The sequence below is a fragment of the Chelonia mydas genome, chromosome 1, assembly GCF_015237465.2.
Source record: "Chelonia mydas isolate rCheMyd1 chromosome 1, rCheMyd1.pri.v2, whole genome shotgun sequence".
NCBI classification, from domain to species: Eukaryota; Metazoa; Chordata; order Testudines; family Cheloniidae; genus Chelonia; species Chelonia mydas.
In genome coordinates, this window is record NC_057849.1 from 248,376,380 (window position 1) to 248,395,813 (window position 19,434).

At 39.2% G+C, this 19,434-nt stretch overlaps 1 protein-coding gene across 1 annotated transcript in view; it reads right to left on the minus strand.

Annotated features, from left to right (window-relative positions):
* The window catches only part of IGF1 (insulin like growth factor 1), an 81,157-nt gene that overhangs the window by 22,657 nt on the left and 39,066 nt on the right, over positions 1–19,434 (minus strand). The window lies entirely within an intron of this gene.

Below are 19,434 nucleotides of genomic sequence, written 5' to 3' on the forward strand. Positions count from 1 at the left end.
TGGGAGAGAGCTCTCCTGTCAGCATAATTACTCCACCTCCCTGAGCAGCGGTAGCTTCTCCTGCTCACATAACACTGTCCACACTGGTGCTTGGATAGATGTAACTTACGTTGCTCAGGGGTGGCTTTTCTACACACCTGAGCGACTTAAGTTCTAGAAAAGTAAGCGCTAGTGTGTGCAAGCCCAGAGATTCCACTGCCTTCCTAGGTACTTTGTTCTAGTGCTTAACTACCCTTAAAGTTAGGAAGTTTTCCTAATGGCTAACCTGAATCTCCCTTTCTGCAATGTAAGCCCCTTGCTTCTTGTCCTGTCCTCAGTGGTTAAGGAGAACAATTTGTCCTTATTGAATTTCATCCTACTTATTTCAGATCATTGCTCCAGTTTGTCAAGACCATTTTGAATTCTAATTCTGTCCTCCAATGCATTTGCAACCCTCCCAGCTTGGTATCGTCCACAAACTTTACAAGTGTATTCGGTATGCCGTTTATCCAAATCATTTATGAAGATACTTAATAGAACCAGACCCAGAACAGATCTCTGCAGGACCCCACTCAATATCCCCTTCCAGCTTGATTGTGAACCATTAATAACTACACTCTGAGTATGATTTTCCAACCATTTGTGCACCCACCATATAGTAGGTTCATCTAGATTGTATTTCTCTAGTTTGTTTATGAGCAGGTCAGGTGAGACCGTATCAAAAGCCTTACTAAAGTCGAATTATATCACATCTACTGCTTCCCCACTATCCCGGCTTGCTACCCGGTCAAAGAAGAATATTAGGTTGGTTTGACAGGATTTGTTCTTGACAAATTCATGTTGACTATTACTTATCACCTTATTATCTTCTAGGTGCTTACCTTGATTTGTGCTGGAAATGGCCCAACTTGATTATCGTACACATTGTAAGGAGAGTGATCACTTTAGAAAAGCTATTACCAGCAGGAGAGTGGGGTGGGGGGAGAGAAAACCTTTTGTAGTGGTAAACACCCATTTTTTCATGGTTTGTATGTATAAGAACATCTTCTGTATTTTCCACAGTATGCATCCGATGAAGTGAGCTGTAGCTCACAAAAGCTTATGCTCAAATAAATTGGTTAGTCTCTAAGGTGCCACAAGTCCTCCTTTTCTTTTTGCGAATACAGACTAACACGGCTGTTACTCTGAAACTTGATTGTTTGATTATTTGTTCCATCATCTAAACTGACTGGTCTATAATTCCATGGGCTGTCCTTATTCCTCCTCTTATAGATAGGTAATGTATAGTAGTTTCTTTAAGATAATGGATAGTGCTGTTAAGATACTATTTCCTAACATTTTAAACAAAAGGGGGCTTCCTTGTGCCTGCATGTGAGGCTAAAATTAAGAGTAAAGGGGAAAAATATAGTGAATTTCTACAGACTGTAAGATGTTTAATCAGAAAACAGTAAGCAATAGAAAGTAAGGTTGAGTTAGCAGTATCAGGTAAAGTGCTGTAAAAGTAGTAAGCGTTAAGGTGCATGGTGAGTGAGGGAATGCTGAATACTGCTGCCTAGCACTGTATAGTTATGACATAATGTATGAAACAGGCCTGGTATTGCTTACTGTTTGCTGCTTATTGTACGCTATGGCCACTGAGCAGTTGCGATAAGTGTGTGCTCTGTGAACGAGGCAGTGTTTGCCCATTAAATGTTTGCGAAAGTAAAACTTGATTACACTAATGTTTACCCGATGTGAATACAGCAGGGGAACCAATGCAGCAGAAATGAATCCACTTAATAACTCCAATTAATGGTCACAGAAAATGTTTTGCAGTATTAATCCAGCTCTAGCCAACAGTGTTATTAAAATCCCCACAACATCCACTTTTATTTTTCTCTCCTTCTGATCCATGGCTTCTTTCTTTCTGACTGTCTTTTTTTGATTTCTCAGATAGTTTCTGCTTTTCTCTCCACTCTTTGACATTGGGCAGGGAGTTGGGCATGGAGCAGCCATCTCTTTGCTGGGCGTGTAGTTTCACTACTATCCAGTGATGACATCCAGTTGCACTGTCAGGAGACTGAGTTTTAGGAAGGGACGAGGGACTCAGGCTGGATGAAGAGTGAGACTATCACAAAGTTGATGAATTTAGTTTTTCATTGGGAAAATTTTGCTTCTTGCCCTTTTACAGTAAATTCTGGAGGCACATCCATAAAGACATCCTGGACTTGTCAGTTTGGGAAGACAGTACAGTTTGTACTCCTTTGTAATTAAAACAAATAATCACTGATCAAGAGCCCCTGAGACCACAGTACATCCATAAAAAAAAAGACTTTTTTAGTGATAAAATATGTCTAACTTTTTAGCCAGGGATACCGTCAGCTCAGAACTAACTGTCCCTGAGAGCTTTGTAAACTTAAACAATAGGGTTTTTTTAAACATCCTTTCCCAGGGATTATAAATTAAAGAAAAAGAAAAACATGCTTATTTAGTACATTGTAATCCACTGAGGACCTCTATACTGTACATTCTCTCCTAAATTATTTGTTTCATAAGGATAAACAGGACAGCAAGCCAGTAATAGATTATAGTAATATTTTATGGCATAGGTTTGTTTTTTGGGGTTTTTTGTGTGTACCACTGAAATGTCTTATAAATGTGCAGAGATAAAGACATTTTTAATGGATTATCTAGATTATTTTCACCCAATAAGGAACACTACTACCTGTGAGATGTGCAAGATCTGATTCTGAAGCTTTCTAACTTGATCTCCTCAGCATAACTTATTTTATAGAACTTAGTGTTTAGGGGTCAAAAATAGAGTGGCACTTACTTTACTTGATACTGGGAGCTGTCTCAGATTCTCTTAGTTATTTTCCATTTAAATAATTTCAGGTTAAATTATGTCCCTGGTTGTGCCTGTGTAACTCTCACTGACACAGATCTTCCAACTATTCCTAGAAACTAGTTTATTTATCAAATTTAGCTTTTTTCACTTTACATATTGCCCGTTCACAGATTGTAATTTTAAGAAATCTGTGTGTGGCTTGTTTTAATTTAGGTTGTAAAATGTTGAGGTCAAGAACTTTATTTTTCACTTGACATGTGTTTTTACAGTACCTAGAAAGTACTAATCCTGACTGGTTCCTCTGGGTGCTACTGAATTACTTAGGACCTGGGAATCATCATCAAAAAGTCAGTCTGTTCTCAGTCATTCTGTTTATCTTCTTAAGGTATGTAGAGTACAGACACAGCACACCCAGCTAGCACTGGTATAAATAGCAGTGTAGACAGTGAGACACTGCTTAGGTGAGTACAGAGACACACCAGAACCCTACAGTATATACCCTACATGGCTGTCTACACGCCCAAGCAGCACCTTCTCTATCTACGCTGCTATTTTCATCAGTGTAGTGTGCCACTACCTCCCCGCTGCTGGAGTCTTCCCCTGCTGCAGTGATGAGCTCTGGTACTGGGAAAAGGCAGTAGGGAAAGGCTCTGGGAGCTCCCCACTGCTGGAGCCTTTCCCTGCTACCTCCTACTTGCCACAGACTTTCACAGTGTGGACTTAGACTTCCTTTCACTGTGACATGGAGCTACATGTACCCCACGTGCTGCAGCAAGAGTAGACGGTCTTATACGGTCCTTATCACCATAATATCTGAGTCATTGGGAATGTCACCATGGTTTTTCATCGATCTAAATGCTATGAGATTTTAGCGATAATCATAATATTTAATACTTCTTTATCACCTTTCATGAAAAGATATCGCAAACAATAAAGCCTCCAGATGGGGAAATTGAGGCATAATAAGATTAAGTCACTGTCAAATACTCCTATAAAACATCAGTCAAGTTGGATATAGAACCAAGTTCCCCTTCACTGACTACATGTCTTGTGAATGACAGTGGCTTATGAATTTCCCCGAGAAGATAACAGTATCCCTGGTTCTTTAACAAAGCCAATGAGCTGTTATGCAGATGTATGAGAACATTTTTTACACTAACAGTTTTCTTTAATGGTAATTTTTTGTCTCACTGCTGTTGCTATTTGCTGTGAAGCACTGTTGACTGAATGGACATTTCTGAGACATTTGTACTTAAAGAGGCTATAAAGGAAGTAGTCAAATTCAAAGAAAGTTTAAAATGCCTGAAAACTTCCCAACTATATTGAAGTGTATTACAGTTAACATTTGATTTTGATATGAATAAACAAATCAGAAATGAGTTAGTAGGTTGAAATGATTCTACTGGAAAGTGTTTCCTCTCTTTTATGGATCAGTAGACCCTGCCAGTGTGCTCAGGGACATTCTATATTTATATAGAATATGCTTTTATTTGATCACTTTTTCCTAGGCTCAAGCGTTTGAGCTGGTGTTTCTTTTCATACATTAATCTTGACAAGCACAGATAAGGGAAAGCCTAGACATACTATAGCTGATATAGTGTACTACATTTTACTTTCTAGTATGATACTTAATCATCTCCCAGAAGCCCACTTGATCTTACGCTTACTGTGACCAGTAAAGGGACTCTAGCTGTCTGTTCCAATTTTTACATGACTGACTTAACTCTCTGCCCTGGCTTTAAGAAATCAAGATCTGCTAATACATAAATATTGGAATTAGACATGCTTTTATTTGTGGAAGTAGAAATACAAAACAAATATTTCAGAACTATCTGGGAAGGAGTGTTGTGTAATAGTAAAGCATTGGAGTTGGGACTTCTGGGTTCTGTTCTCAGCTTTACCACCAAGTTACTGTGTGATGTTGTGCAATTATGGAATTCCAAATAATTATTATTAGTCCTAGTAATTAATGTATTAATTATTATACTGGAACTACTTGCAAGCACTGAATAATAAACTTAGAAGGCGAGACCCAGAATCTTTAAGGAACATTAAATAGGCAATTTGGAATGGAAATCACTGGTATATTGGTGTCACACTGAACATATCTGTGTATACATCTTGGTATTTATTTATGTGTGGGTGTATGCATCTGGCACATGACATCTTGGATTCTCATTTTTCATTAACAAATAATACTTAGAGCATATTAAGGCTAACTGATATCACTGTCCTGGAGATCAAAGAACAATCCATGTTTCATAGATTAAAACATCCCCATCTATGTTGCCAGTTAAAGGGAAAAGGTTAATTTGATAGCTAATCAGTTTCAGAAAATGAGTTTAAAAGGTCATTTCAGGTCCTCACATGGTGTGCTGTTTTTTGTGGATCTCATTCTAAGGCACTTAGCTCTTTCCATTCATTGTGCAGGGAGCCTAGGTGCATAACTCAGGCTTTGTGGGTTGCAGTGTTGCTCCGTTGATTGTCTAGGCACCTAAAATTTAGGTGTTGTAATGCTGAGCATCACAATGCCTAAGTTGCTTTGTAGTTTTGGGCCTAAGTGCTGTCAATACACAAAGGAAGCAAACAAAGGAAAATAGATTTTTTTCTCTAGTCTCTTTTGGTTATGATAATTTCAGGTGTTACCTGTAATACGTCAGTATTAGAAAAATGAAACCTTTCAGACAGAAGCATGATTTTTAAGCTGACTGTATCCCCTTAAATCGAGTGCTGCAGTATACAATAACATTTATTATCCCAGACAAGGTCCCAATAATAATTACAGTCAGATATGATAACTACTTCACTGCAGACCTGACAAGGAGTTCTTCCTGCAAAAGGACTACAGGATCAGGCCCTCTGGCTCCTATTCAGCAAAGCACTAAAACATGCACTGAACTTCAAGCACAAGCTTTATTGATTTCCTAAATGGGGACAGACTTAAGCATGTGCTTGGAATGCTTTCCTGGATCAGGCCCTACCTGAGTGGACAGCATGAGAAAATATCTAAAAAAGACAAGTAGGCCTACACATGCAACATCAGTTGTCCTATTCCCAAGAAATTTTATAATAAAAGGAAATGGGCTGAAGGGGAGTTCATTCAAGGGAATGAGCTCCCTAACCTTTCATTGCTCATATTGTAATCTGTTACCTAAAAGCTAGGATTGCCTAAAAATACTGACAGGTTTCAGAGTAGCAGCCGTGTTAGTCTGTATCCGCAAAAAGAAAAGGAGTACTTGTGGCACCTTAGAGGCTAACCAATTTATTTGAGCATAAGCTTTCGTGAGCTACAGCTCACTTCATCAGATGCATTCAGTGGAAAATACAGTGGGGAGATTTATATACATAGAGAACATGAAACAATGGGTGTTACCATACACACTGTAAGGAGAGTGATCAGGTAAGGTGAGCTATTACTAGCAGAAGAGCGCGGGGTGGGGGAGGAAACATTTTGTAGTGATAATCAAGGTGGGCCATTTCCAGCAGTTGACAAGAACATCTGAGGAACAGTGGTGGGGAGGGAGGGAATAAACATAGGGAACTAGTTTTACTTTGTATAATGACCCATCCACTCCCGGTCTTTATTCAAGCCTAAGTTAATTGTATCCAGTTTGCAAATTAATTCCAATTCAGCAGTCTCATTGGAGTCTGTTTTTGAAGTTTTTGAACAAAGCCCGTTGCCAACTGTGTCCACATATCTATTCTATGATACCATCATAGGGCCTAATCACTTCAGCCACACTATCAGAGGCTCATTCACCTGCACATCTACCAATGTGATATACGCCAACATGTGCCAGCAATGCCCCTCTGCCACGTACATTGGTCAAACTGGACAGTCTCTATGTAGAAGAATAAATGGACACAAATCAGACGTCAAGAATTATAACATTCAAAAACCAGATGGAGAACACTTCAATCTCTCTGGTCACTCGATTACAGACCTAAAAGTGGCAATTCTTCAACAACAAAACTTCAAAAACAGACTCCAACGAGAGACTGCTGAATTGGAATTAATTTGCAAACTGGATACAATTAACTTAGGCTTGAATAAAGACTGGGAGTGGATGGGTCATTACACAAAGTAAAACTATTTCCCCATGTTTATCCCCCCCCTTCCCCACTGTTCCTCAGACGTTCTTGTCAACTGCTGGAAATGGCCCACATTGATTATCACTACAACAGGTTTTTTCCCCCCCTCTCTCCTGCTGGTAATAGCTCACCTTACCTGACCACTCTCATTACAATGTGTGTATGGTAACACCTATTGTTTCATGTTCTCCATGTATATAAATCTCCCCACTGTATTTTCCACTGAATGCATCTGATGAAATGAGCTGTAGCTCACGAAAGCTTATGCTCAAATAAATTTGTTAGTCTCTAAGGTGCCACAAGTCCTCCTTTTCTTTTTAAAAATACTGATTGATCCTGATACGCCAATATGACGTATCCAGTCCTACTCACCCACATAATTCTTTCCTTGCTTTCTGACTCAACTTCAAAACTGCTCTCTGGCTGCCATCAAACAGTTCTTTATATTTACTCAACCTTCAGAATGATGCCTTTGGACATGTAACAGTCCTAGGAATTCCTTTCTGCTGATGTATACTGATGTCCGTGGAGGTTTGTTTCCTTTTTTGTCAGCTGTTAGCTCCAAAGAGGTTTCATATCATGTAGGTCAAAGTTTGCTTAATAGAATTTTTGGCTACCATTTAATCTACTGTAGCAAAGTATTCTGCTGTTTCTTGAAAATGAGCCAAGTTATAGAATTCCAATGGTTAAACAGCTGGCTTCTGTAATAACAGCACTTCCCTTTAAACAATGCGTGGCCATGAAGTAATTTAGTAGGGCCTTCTCTATGCTAGACTTTTCTTTTTGCAGCAAATTCTCACTGCTGAGAGCACAGTTCAGCTCTACTGGTAGTAGCAATGTTGGGAGCTCTACCGTAGACAGCTACAGAAGGTCTAACCATCCTGCCATCTAGACCTCCTCTGAGGATTAGAAGCTGCACTAGTAATATTAATAATGAGAAATGTCATGAAGAATAGTCCGGAAGAAACACAGACCTAGCTTACTACTACAAGGGCTCTGGAAGGAATTGTGGCATCAGCTAAATCTGAATCATTACCCAAGTCTTCACATTGTGCTGTAATAAGTAACGTGTTTGTCATTATGGGAGCACAAGCTGAGAGTGATGTTTAGGCCCTGATTCAGGAAACCATCCCAATTTAGGAAACCACCTAAGCACATGCTTAACTTTAAGCATAAAATGCAAAACGTGAAATCCAAGTTAAATATCGTCAGATCTACAAAGCCAAGATTTTTAAATGTGACTAGTGATTATGGGTGCTCCACTTTTGGGTGTCTGATACTGGCCACCTAAGCAATGAGGTGCCCAAAATCACATTTGAAAATCTTGACTATGAGGGGGATCATTTGCTATTGGCAATGGGGGCAGTTGCCCCCCGGGCCTCCATCTTGGTTCCCCCTCCCCATCAGACTTTTCATATGCTTGTGTGTCTTCCACTTTTTGCCTCACTCCATGTGACTTTGAGGATATGATACTGTCACACATAATGTTCTATATGCTGACACAACTTTGCCCCCCAGAATTTTTCTGCAGTGACGCCCCTGTTGATGACTAAACTGTTCCCATTGTAACTTCTGCATGAGTTTACTTCTGTGGCATTTCTTTAGGGTTTCCAGTCACTACTGGGAAAACTAGAGGCCTGTGTTAAATGAAAAGGAAATGTCTGTGTTTTGATGATGGTATGAAAGATTTACAGAAATCTTGCTACCTGTAGTAAAAGTTCCTGTACGCTAGGAATGATTTAAAACTTAAATCTAGCAAGCAAAGCAAGCAGATTTTAATAAAAATGTAGTGCACTTGTTTCGAACCCTGAATCCTTAGTTGCAATTTTGCTTTTATGTTTTATTGAGTGTTGTAAAATTAATATGTTTGTTTATGTCCACCAAAGTGAGCATATATTTGTATTTGTAAATATATGATGAATGGATGTACTAGCTCTGAAGCCTAATTTTTACATGTATGAGACTAAAGGATGAGTTTTATCAAAATATACCAAGTAACATTTGAATGAGAGTTGTGCATTTTTTTTTTTAACATTGAGAACACTAGATTGCAGGATACTTGGTTCCATTGCATTCTAAATGTAAAACAATAGGGATATCGTCTCAAATCATTGTAAAGGGCTTTGTCTTTGCAAATCCTAAGAGAGTTTTGTTGGGAACGCAAGAGCACTCAGATGGCATAGCCATGTAACATATGAAATCATATGACTTTACTGAGAGTTTTGCCTGAGGAATCATATACTCATAAAGACTTAGGGCTGGAAAGGGACCTCAAGAGGTCTCTAGTTCATCCCCCCGGTGCTATGGCAGGATTAAGTGTATAAAGACTCACGGATTAGGTTTTATGAGAAAAAAATCACTGTGTTTTGAATAGAGAAATCCACACAGACAACAAAATCAAACATTGTATTTCAGCTCTGTATTAACAGGCTGTAGCTAAACCCACTGAGAAGGAAATTATTACTTCCATCTATGTGGATTTAGTCTCCAGTTTAACTAAAATTAAAAATTAACACAGTGTTTGTCAGACAACCGGCCACATAATTGAACAGGGTAATTTTCTTCCCCTAGGAATCTGCTTTCAGAAACAATTTTTTGCTCTTCACTGGATATTTAATCTTAATTCCCTCCACCCCCAAGAAAACCCAACAATCCCTCTTAAACTTGTTTCCAAAGTACAGAGTTTGTAACAATTTACCCTCACACATAGCTGCATTACACTATGCCATCTGCACAGAGCTGCTATTTGGAAGCTATTAAGTGTACTAAACATGCAATAAGGCCATTATTTGCCACATGGTAATTTCCAAAGTCAGTTGTGCTGATGTGAAGAGTAAGGCCTATAGGCTTGGGTAATATTGCACTGGGATACGAAGCAAATATTCTATAGTTTTAGAATTCTTAAAACAAAACAAAACAAAAAAAAATCTGAACAAAAAATTGGGAAACAATGTGATGTATTGCTTTAGACCAATACAATTCTCCAGGGGGTGAAAACCTTGCCAACACAGCACAATTTACAAGCCTAGGTCAGATTCCAGCACTGGAAAGTGCTAGATGCTGCCAAAAAAAATATACTTTGGCAAGAGAAATGCTTTGCTGGACAGAAATTCATTTCTAAGAGAATAGCCAGGTTTATCAAGGTCTAGGATAAGATAATCAGAAGCCAGTAGATCATTGTTACATTTGAATTCACAGAATGTTGCATACTATGGTGCAGCTTCCCTGGAGGACATTGGTATTGCATTCTTCCAACTGTAATGAGAATATATTCCCTATTCTTGTTACAATAAAATAAATTAACATTACACCATATCCTCTTTTTCTTGTATTTGTTCTCACAATGAAGTACTGCATAACCATTTTCTGTGGTAGTGGTGATGGCACTGCTCTCAGCTATCCAAATAAAACATGGACCCCCAAAATCCAGTTTAGATGGGGATAGAGGCATCTTTAATATTGTTAATGAAATAAATATTGGGAATTGTGTGATTATGGGAGACTTTAATTTCCCAGATATAGATTGGAGGACAGGTTCTACTAATAATGGTAGGGCCCAGATATTTCTGGATTTGATAGCTGCCAGATTTCTTCACCAGATAATGAACAACAAGAGGTGATAATATTTTAGATTTTTGTATTGGTAAGTAGCAAGGACCTCATAGAAGAACTGGTAGTAGAGGGCAGCCTTGGCTTCAGTGATTATGAGCTATTCAGTTTAAACTAAATGGAAGGATAGGGTCTTTGATTTCAAAATGGCAGTCTTTACAAAATTAAGGAAATTATTTAGGGAAGTGCACTGGAACGATGAACTCAAAGATCTGAGTGTGGAGGATACTTGAAATTACTCTAAGTCAAAGTTGGAGAGATTGTCTGGAGTCTGCATCCCACACCAAGGGAAAACATTTGTAGGAAAGGGTTGCAGACCAAACTGGATGAATAAGCATCTCAAACAGGCTATTAAGAGAAAGCAGGGAGCTTACAAGGAATGTCAGAAGGGATAGATCAGCAAGGAAAGCTACCTCTTGGAGGTCAGAAAGTATAGGAAAAAAGTGAAAAGCCAAGTAGGGCTTGCAAAAGAAATTAAAACCAATAATATAAGGTGTATAAATAAAAAGAAAACAAGGAAAGAAGTAGTAGGATGGCTAAGCACTGAGGATGGGGTGGAGATTAAAGATAATTTAGGTGTGGCTAAGGCTGCGAGTCTGTCATGGAGGTCACAGCAGTCATGGATTCCATGACTTTCCAAGACCTCCGTGACTTCTGCAGCAGCTGGTGCTGGCCCAGAGCAGCAATTTGGATGTGTGGGAGGGGGCTCAGGGCAGGGGTTTGGGGGTTGTGTGAGAGGTGCTTACCTGGGGTGGGGGGCCTCCCTGAAGCTCCTAGGGAGTGGAAGGAAGGGGGTGTGTGTGTCTCTGTGCTGCCCGCACCTGCAGGCCCCATCCCCGCAGCTCCCGTTGGCTGTGGTTCCCAGCTAATGGGAGCTGCGGCAGCCGGTGCTTGTGGCGGGAGCAGCGGAGGAGCAGCAGGCCCCTGCCCTGGCCCCTGCCTCTGCTGCCTAGGAGCTGCAGGGATGTGGAGCTGAGTAGGGAGCCCCTGCCAGCCCTGCCAACTTCCCCAGGGCCTGCGGGGGTCCTGGGTCACTTCCCCCAGCTCCCGTAGTGCCACCAGACTGCCCGTCCCCACCAGAGCACCTCCGCCCAAGTTTTAGTCATGGTGGGTATTTTTAGTAAAAGTCATGAACAGGTCATGGGCTTGTGAATTTTTGTTTATGGCCCGTGTCCTCTCCATGACTCTTACTAAAAAATACCCATGACTAAAATGTAGCCTTAGGTATGGCTGAACACCTAAACAAATACTTTGCCTCAGTTTTTAATAAGAGTAATGAGGAGCTTGGAGACAGTGGCAGGATGGCTAATGGAAACAAGGATATGGAAATAGAAGTTACCACATCCAAGGTGGAAGCCAAACTCAAACAATAATGGGACCAAATTGGTGAGGCTCGGATAATTTCCATCCAAGAATATTAAAGGAACTGGCACATGAAATTGCAAACCCAATAGCAAAGGGCTGTAACCTATGACTAGAAAATTGCAAATATAGTATCTATATTTAAGAAAGGGGGGAAAAGGTGACCTGGGAAACTACAGGCAGATTAGTTTGACCTCAATGCTATGCAAAGTCTTGGAACAATTTTAAATGAGAGAGTAGTTAAAGTCATTGAGATAAATGGTAATTAGGATAAAATACAGCATGGTTTTCCAAAAGGTAAACCGTGCCAAACCAACCTGATCTCTCTTTTTCAAGAAGATAACTGATTTTCTAGCCAAAGGAAATGCAGTAGATCTAGTCTACCCAGATTTCAGTAAAACAGTTTATACAGTTCCACATGGGAAATTATTAGTTAAATTGGAGAAGATCGGGATTAATATGAAAATTGAAAGGCGGGTAAGAAACTGGTTAACGGGGAGACTATAATGGGTCATACTGAAAAGTGAACTGTCAGGCTGGAGGGAGGTTACTAGTGGAATTCCGCAAGGATCGGTCTTGGCACCAGTCTTATTTAACGTTTTCATTAATGGCCTTGGTACAAATAGCATGAGTGTGCTAATAAAATTTGTGGATGACACAAAGTTGGTAGGTATTGGGAATACAGGGGAGATCTGGAATATCATACAAGACAACCTTGAAAACTGGAATAATAGAAATGGGATGACATTGAATAATGCAAAGTGCAAGGTCATGCACTTAGGGACTAACAACACCGTCATGAAAAAGGCTAATGCAATCCTAGAGCATCAGGTGAGGTATTTCCAGTAGAGATAGAGAAGTTTTATTACCATTATACCAGGCACTGGTGAGACCTCACCTGGAATATTGTCTGCAGTTCTTGTCTCCTATTCTTAAGAAAGATTAAATAAAACTGGAACAGGTGCAGAGAAGGGCTACTAGAATGGTCAGAGGAATGGAGAACCTATCTTATAAGAAAAGGAGTACTTGTGGCACCTTAGAGACTAACAAATTTATTTGCGCATAAGCTTTCATGAGCTACAGCTCACTTCATCGGATGCATTCATCAGATGCATCCGATGAAGTGAGCTGTAGCTCACGAAAGCTTATGCTCAAATAAATTTGTTAGTCTCTAAAGTGCCACAAGTACTCCTTTTCTTTTTGCGGATACAGACTAACACGGCTGCTACTCTGAAACCTATCTTATGAGAGGAGACTTAAGGAGCTTGGCTTGTTTAGCCTAATGAAATGAGAAATGAGGGGAGATATAATTGTGCTCAATAAATACATCAGAGGAATAAACACTGGGGGGAGAGGAATTATTTAAATAAAGAGCCAATGTTTGCAGAAGAATGAATGGATATAAACTGGCCATCAACAAGTGTAGGCTTGAAATTAGATGAAGGGTTCTAATCATCAGACTGAGCTTGATATATGTATGGAGGGGATAGTATGATGAAATTGCCTACAATGACATATGGCCCATTTGTGACTGCTATTAGCAAATATTTCTGATGGCTGGAGATGGGACACTAGATGGGAAGTGCTTTTAGTTACCATAGAGAATTCTTTCCCAGGTGCCTGGCTGGTGGGTCTTGCCCACATGCTCAGGATCTAAATGATCATCATATTTGGAGTTAGGGAGGAATTTTCTCCTGGCTCAGATTGGCAGAGACCCTGGCGTTTTCGGCTTTTTTTTTGCTTTCCTCTGCAGCATGGGTTAGGGTCATTTGCTGGTTTGAACTAGTGTAAATGGTGGATTCTCTGTAACTTGATGTCTTTACATCAAGATTTGAGGATTTCTGTAACTCAGCCAGAGGTGATGGGCATATTACAGGAGTGGGTAGGTGAGGTTCAGTGGCCTGCGATGTGCAGGAGGTCAGACTAAATGATCATGATGGTCCTTTCTGACCTTAAAGTCCAGTGAGTCTATGTATCCTTTCCTTGCCCACACTCAGTAAAGATATGGTCCTGAGAAGAACTATTATGCCTCTTTTATACCCATCTTTTCCTATGGTCAACATAGCATCTCCCTTTTTCTGGTTGGATTAGTGGGCGAAAAGCCATGTTAAAGCCATTGTTTGAGTAAAATCTTGGCTCCATTGAAGTCAATCTCAGAACTCTTGTTGACTCCAGTGGGGCCAGGATTTCACCCTAAACATTGCCTGCAAGAAGCTGCTTATGTAGGCCCTGATCCAAAGTGCATGGAAAGCGCATCCAAAACTTCCATTGTCTTCAGTGAGCTTTCGATCAGATCCATAGTGAATAATTCTCTGCTTTTCCTTCCATCTGTCCTGATGAAGAACAAACATCAGCTCACTAACATGTAAAGAGAATGGGATCAATGGATGTTTGGGGAGACCTTGAAGTAGGCAAGAATAAAAAAAGCTAGTGAGAGACCCTATATCAGAATGATCATTTTCCTGTGGTAATGCTTGTGAAAATGGAAAAGAGTTGACTAATCTGGCTACATAATAAAGTTTCTAACCATGTAGTGCTCCTTGTATGTCCTTCCTTAGCTGTATTCTGAGGAATGATAGAAGATAACAAATGACACTTGTGGTGTTCTTCTCCCTACATTTCAGCATCAATATCTTGTTAGGGACAGTTGGATTTAAGCGCTTTTGCATAATATATAGAATAGTATAATATAGACAAAATAGAATTTGTTTCTCTGTGGCATCTTTCACACTCCAGATATGTCAAAATACTTTACAAAGATGTGTTAGCCCAGCGACTATGTAAGACTGCACACAGCCATTATAACCCATGTTGTTATGTGATTTTTATTTATCCTATGATAACCCCCAAAGGTCCTGATCACAATCAAGCCACCATTGTGTTAGCCTCTTACAAACACATAGGTAGACAATGCTCCCTGTCTCAAAACATTTACAATCTCATTAAAGACAAGTGAGAATAATAAGCAATAGGAGGGACAGGAAGAGGGAGACTGAGGATAATGGTAATAATATTGTACAGTTATATAGGTTTGCAATGTGCACAATATGATAGAGGCTCAAGTTAACATTACAGACCTCTTGGTCAGCAAAGCAGCAGCTTCATGCTCTAGTCTACATGATGCAGAAATACAGAATGAACCGTAAATAAGCCACTAACATTTCATTCTGTATCTGTGGCTTCAGGTTGAGTAGCATTGTTTGAATCAGCCCTGACTAAAAGCTTTGTCGTTCCAGCTAGCGTACTTTTCTTTAGGAGTTAAAGGGTGATTGGTTACCAGAGCTGTGACAAGATAATGACTTAAATATGGCTTCTTACATAATTTCAGTTTGTAGATTTCTTATGTCCATAATTTTAAAAGTGAGTTATTTGCCAGGAAGTAGAATTTTGGTTTACTGCCACTTTCTAGCTACTGAGGTACCTGTATGTCCCTGTCATCACCATGTTCCCAATGCCTCCCAAGTATCTGTGAAGATATCCATGCAGGAACTCTGATAGCTAGTGATGTATTTACCTCTTTTTCAGGTGGGAAACTAAAGCACAAAGAGATTAATAGTTGTATTAGTTCATCCCTTCTTATGTTAAGTAGCACCTTGCTCCAAGTTCAGAAGGTTCCTCACGGAGCAAGAGACTTCTCAACTTGAATAGTGGTGGCAGAATCCAGCCTGAAGTGATTTGCCTAAGGGAAGTCTGTGAAAGTGCAAGGAAGCAAAGTTAGATCTCCCAAGGACCAGTATAATGCCTTAATCACATCACTATCTTCCCTTCAGCCCTCTTTTTAGTTATTAGATTTATGCTATTGGCTTGTAAAAGAGTAACCTTGAAAGAAAAACATTCCTGCAAAGTCATGATGCTCCTGTTAAACTTGTTTAATGAGCTAAAAGAAAAAGTGAAGCTTTCCAGTGGAGCACATGGTTATTAGAGAGTGAGGATAAAGTCACAGGTGAGAGAGGGACAGTGAGTTGTGTCTGGGAAAAAAAACAAACAAGTAGCTAAAATATACTGGTGGTCCTGATTCACCTCTCTCTCACACTGCTTTTACATTACTGTAACTCCATTCACTTTGATGGATTTGCTCTCATTTAACACTGAAGTCAGTGAAAAGAGAATCCAATTCAGCGATGGCAATAGAAACAAAAAGAAAAGGAGTACTTGTGGCACCTTAGAGACTACCCAATTTATTTGAGCATAAGCTTTCGTGAGCTACAGCTCACTTCATCGGATGCCTACTGTGGAAAATACAGAAGATGTTTTTATACACACAAAAAATGGGTGTGATAAACACCCATTTTTTCATGGTTTGTGTGTATAAAAACATCTTCTGTATTTTCCACAGTAGGCATCCGATGAAGTGAGCTGTAGCTCACGAAAGCTTATGCTCAAATAAATTGGGTAGTCTCTAAGGTGCCACAAGTACTCCTTTTCTTTTTGTGAATACAGACTAACATGGCTGTTACTCTGAAACCTATCAATAGAAACAAAGAGCATGTTTTGAGAAATAAATGAAGCTTCTCCAGAGATGTTCTTTGGATGATCGAACACCCCCTGCTGCTGCTGAGGGGATCCTAGAGGGATCAGCTCTGGTATAATGCTTGTAGGACCACAGAAGACTGTTTACAGGCAGTGAAATTTGGGCGCAAACAGGAAAAATTCCTGAACTTGCAGAGCTGACAGAGCCCTCCTAGTCCTGCTTTTTTTTTTTTTTTTTTTTTTTTAAAGGGCCACATGCTTTTCAAAGTGGGAATTTTTGAGTTCTTACTAACTTGGTATAGTCTTTTTAGTGGAGTTTCAATGATACATATGTTAAATTTCCCCTTAAAATTGAGTTTCATAAGTAACCAGAGTAATTGCTTTCTTGTACTATTTCCACTCCAACTTTTCTAAAAACTTGAATGATAACGGAAAGCCCAGAATCATTTAAAGATGTTTCTCTGAGATTTCTCTTTTATTTGGCAGTCTTTCTGTCTTATTCTTTCACTAGGTTCATTCTCTGGATGAAACAGGATCATTGTAAATTTTAAGAGAGGTGTGGTTATGTTGAAATCTGTATCTGAAATGAATCAAGTTTTCACTCCCGCTCCTCTTGGGATTGGTATAACTCCTAAATCCCACATGCTATATTAAAAGCTCACAGACTTCTTTTGAGTCCACAGTATTACCCAGATACAAGGATTTATGCAGAATAATCTAGCTCAGTTTATGATGTGGAGAGACACGATGAAACAATAGCTCAAAAATGTGTGAATTTTTTCATTTATTTTAATGCTATGTTAACTTGGAATCCTAGAATTGACCATTTAAATGTCCATGTTGATGGATGTGTTTTCCTCTTGATTATTCTTCTAGAAAAAGCCAGACAATGTTTTTGCCTAGTCACATCGTGACGGCCCCTTCAGTGGACGGGATGGTTCAGAGGACTAATGTTGCATGTTTTGAATATGCAGTTAGGTAACAGTCAGATTATTTGCTACTAATTTTTAAACTGGGTTAAAATTGAGGTTTATAGTGACGTGGGCTAAAAGTGGTTGACTCAAGCAGTGTGGTTTTTGGAATATTGCAGATTTTGTGGGATTTATGTTCAGCTTCATTGACACTTGGGCCTGGTCTCTCATTCCCCAGGCGAACAGAAGTTAGGAGTGTTCTGGAGCAAAAATAGTAGCAGGGGCAGGAGGGAAAAATACTTGTCTGTAACATACTTGAGAGGTTTATGGGCCACAAGTGCCATATTAGTGTGGTAGTAAAGGAGGGCTGAACAATTTTTATGAAATAAATATATTTCTACAAAATGTCTTGTACTCCTGTGTAGGTTATTGGAGAGCACAGTCTCTTTTAACTTTCTAGCCTTCAACATCTGTAATTCAGTTTTCATTTCTTTAAATGTTAATATCTCCAAAGCCTGGAGGAATTTGGAGGAAGCTTTATATCACCTGCATGGATTCTAAATTGCATCTGAAGCAACTGCAAAGGTATAGACCACTGTATGGATGTCTTCAAACATTTTTTGTTGTGTGCCCTGAGGTTCTTAATCAGTTCAGTCAGAGGTTTCTTAATCTATTATTCAATAAACTAGATTAATAGTTCCAGTTTCACATAAGGAAGTGATGTGAAACATGCTCCCTGGGCACCAAAGTTTGATTTAATGAGATGACAGACATTTTTGACTGACTTGAATATCCTTGAATTTGTATGCAGTATAGTTATAACCATGTCAGTCCCAGAATATTAGAGATAAAGTGGGTGAGGTCATATCTTTTATTGGACCAACTTCTCTTGGTGAGAGAGACAAGTTTTTGAGCCACATAGAGCTCTTCTTCAGGTCTGGGAAAGATACTTCGAGCATCACAGTTAAATGCAAGATGGAACAGATTGTTTTTACAATAAGTATTAAGCACATATTCCATTCTAAGGAAACATTCAAGGTAGAGTGGAATATGTGCTAACTACTTATGCTAAACAATCTGTTCCACCTTGCATTTTCTGTGCCGCTCGCAGCACCTTTCCCTGACCTGAAGAAGGGCTCTGTGTGGCACAAAAGCTTGTCTCTATCACCAGCAGAAGTTGGTCCTATAAAATATATTACCTCATCCAACTTGTCTCTCTAATATCCTTGAGTTTTACAGTTATAGCTGGTATTGAAATACAAGAACTGAGGCAAGTAGGATAGAAAACAGAAAAATCCCCACCACAAAACTGTAGACTTTGGATCAATCCCTGTGATTTTGGGGAGATAAACCTTTGCAGATCTAGAAAAATCACCATGCATTGCTATGGCTTCTGCTGATATCATAGGAAAGGATATGATTAATTATTTTATATATATAAATGCATTTTGTTAAACCAGAAGCAGTTTGTATGTGAAATTCTATTAACTGTGGGTACAAATGCGGGACCATGTTTTGAAAATCTGGCCCACGATGGAGCTGATCCAATAACTTCAAAGTGTTTGTGTTTCATTGTACACTTGTATGCATTGAATTAAAAATATCCACCCCCCACCCACACCACTAAGGAAAAATGACCGGCAAGTTATTTGATAAAATCTCATTAACTCTTTTAATAGTTTTTGACACCTTGAAAGAGAATGTTTCATTACCATGAAAATGGGGAGGAAACTCTTGAATGCAGTATTACATTCCTAAACATTTCTATAGTGAGACATGCACTGTGTTTACTTTTTTCCATGGTATCAATATTAATGATTAGTAACAGCTCAATTAAAATGGTAAGTAATCCATTTGAAATAGGTTTAATTTAAATAATATGGGATGATGAAATATGCAGGTGCAAAAGACATGAGGTTATTTTGTTTACTTCTTGCCATTGAAGGATAGTCCATACAGTATATTCTAGAGTAGCTTCTCCAGTCTAACTTGAAATGACTCAGGTAATGTGCAACAATGTTCCCTTAATGAGAATATTCCATGGTCTAATACCATAGATGTCAGTGTTAGGAAGAGCTTCCTTACACCTTATTTGGATTAACATTTCCTTGACTTACTTAAATTCCACTACTCTTACTAATACGCTCTTGGGAAAGTCTAAGTAGTTCTGCCACATTCTTGATG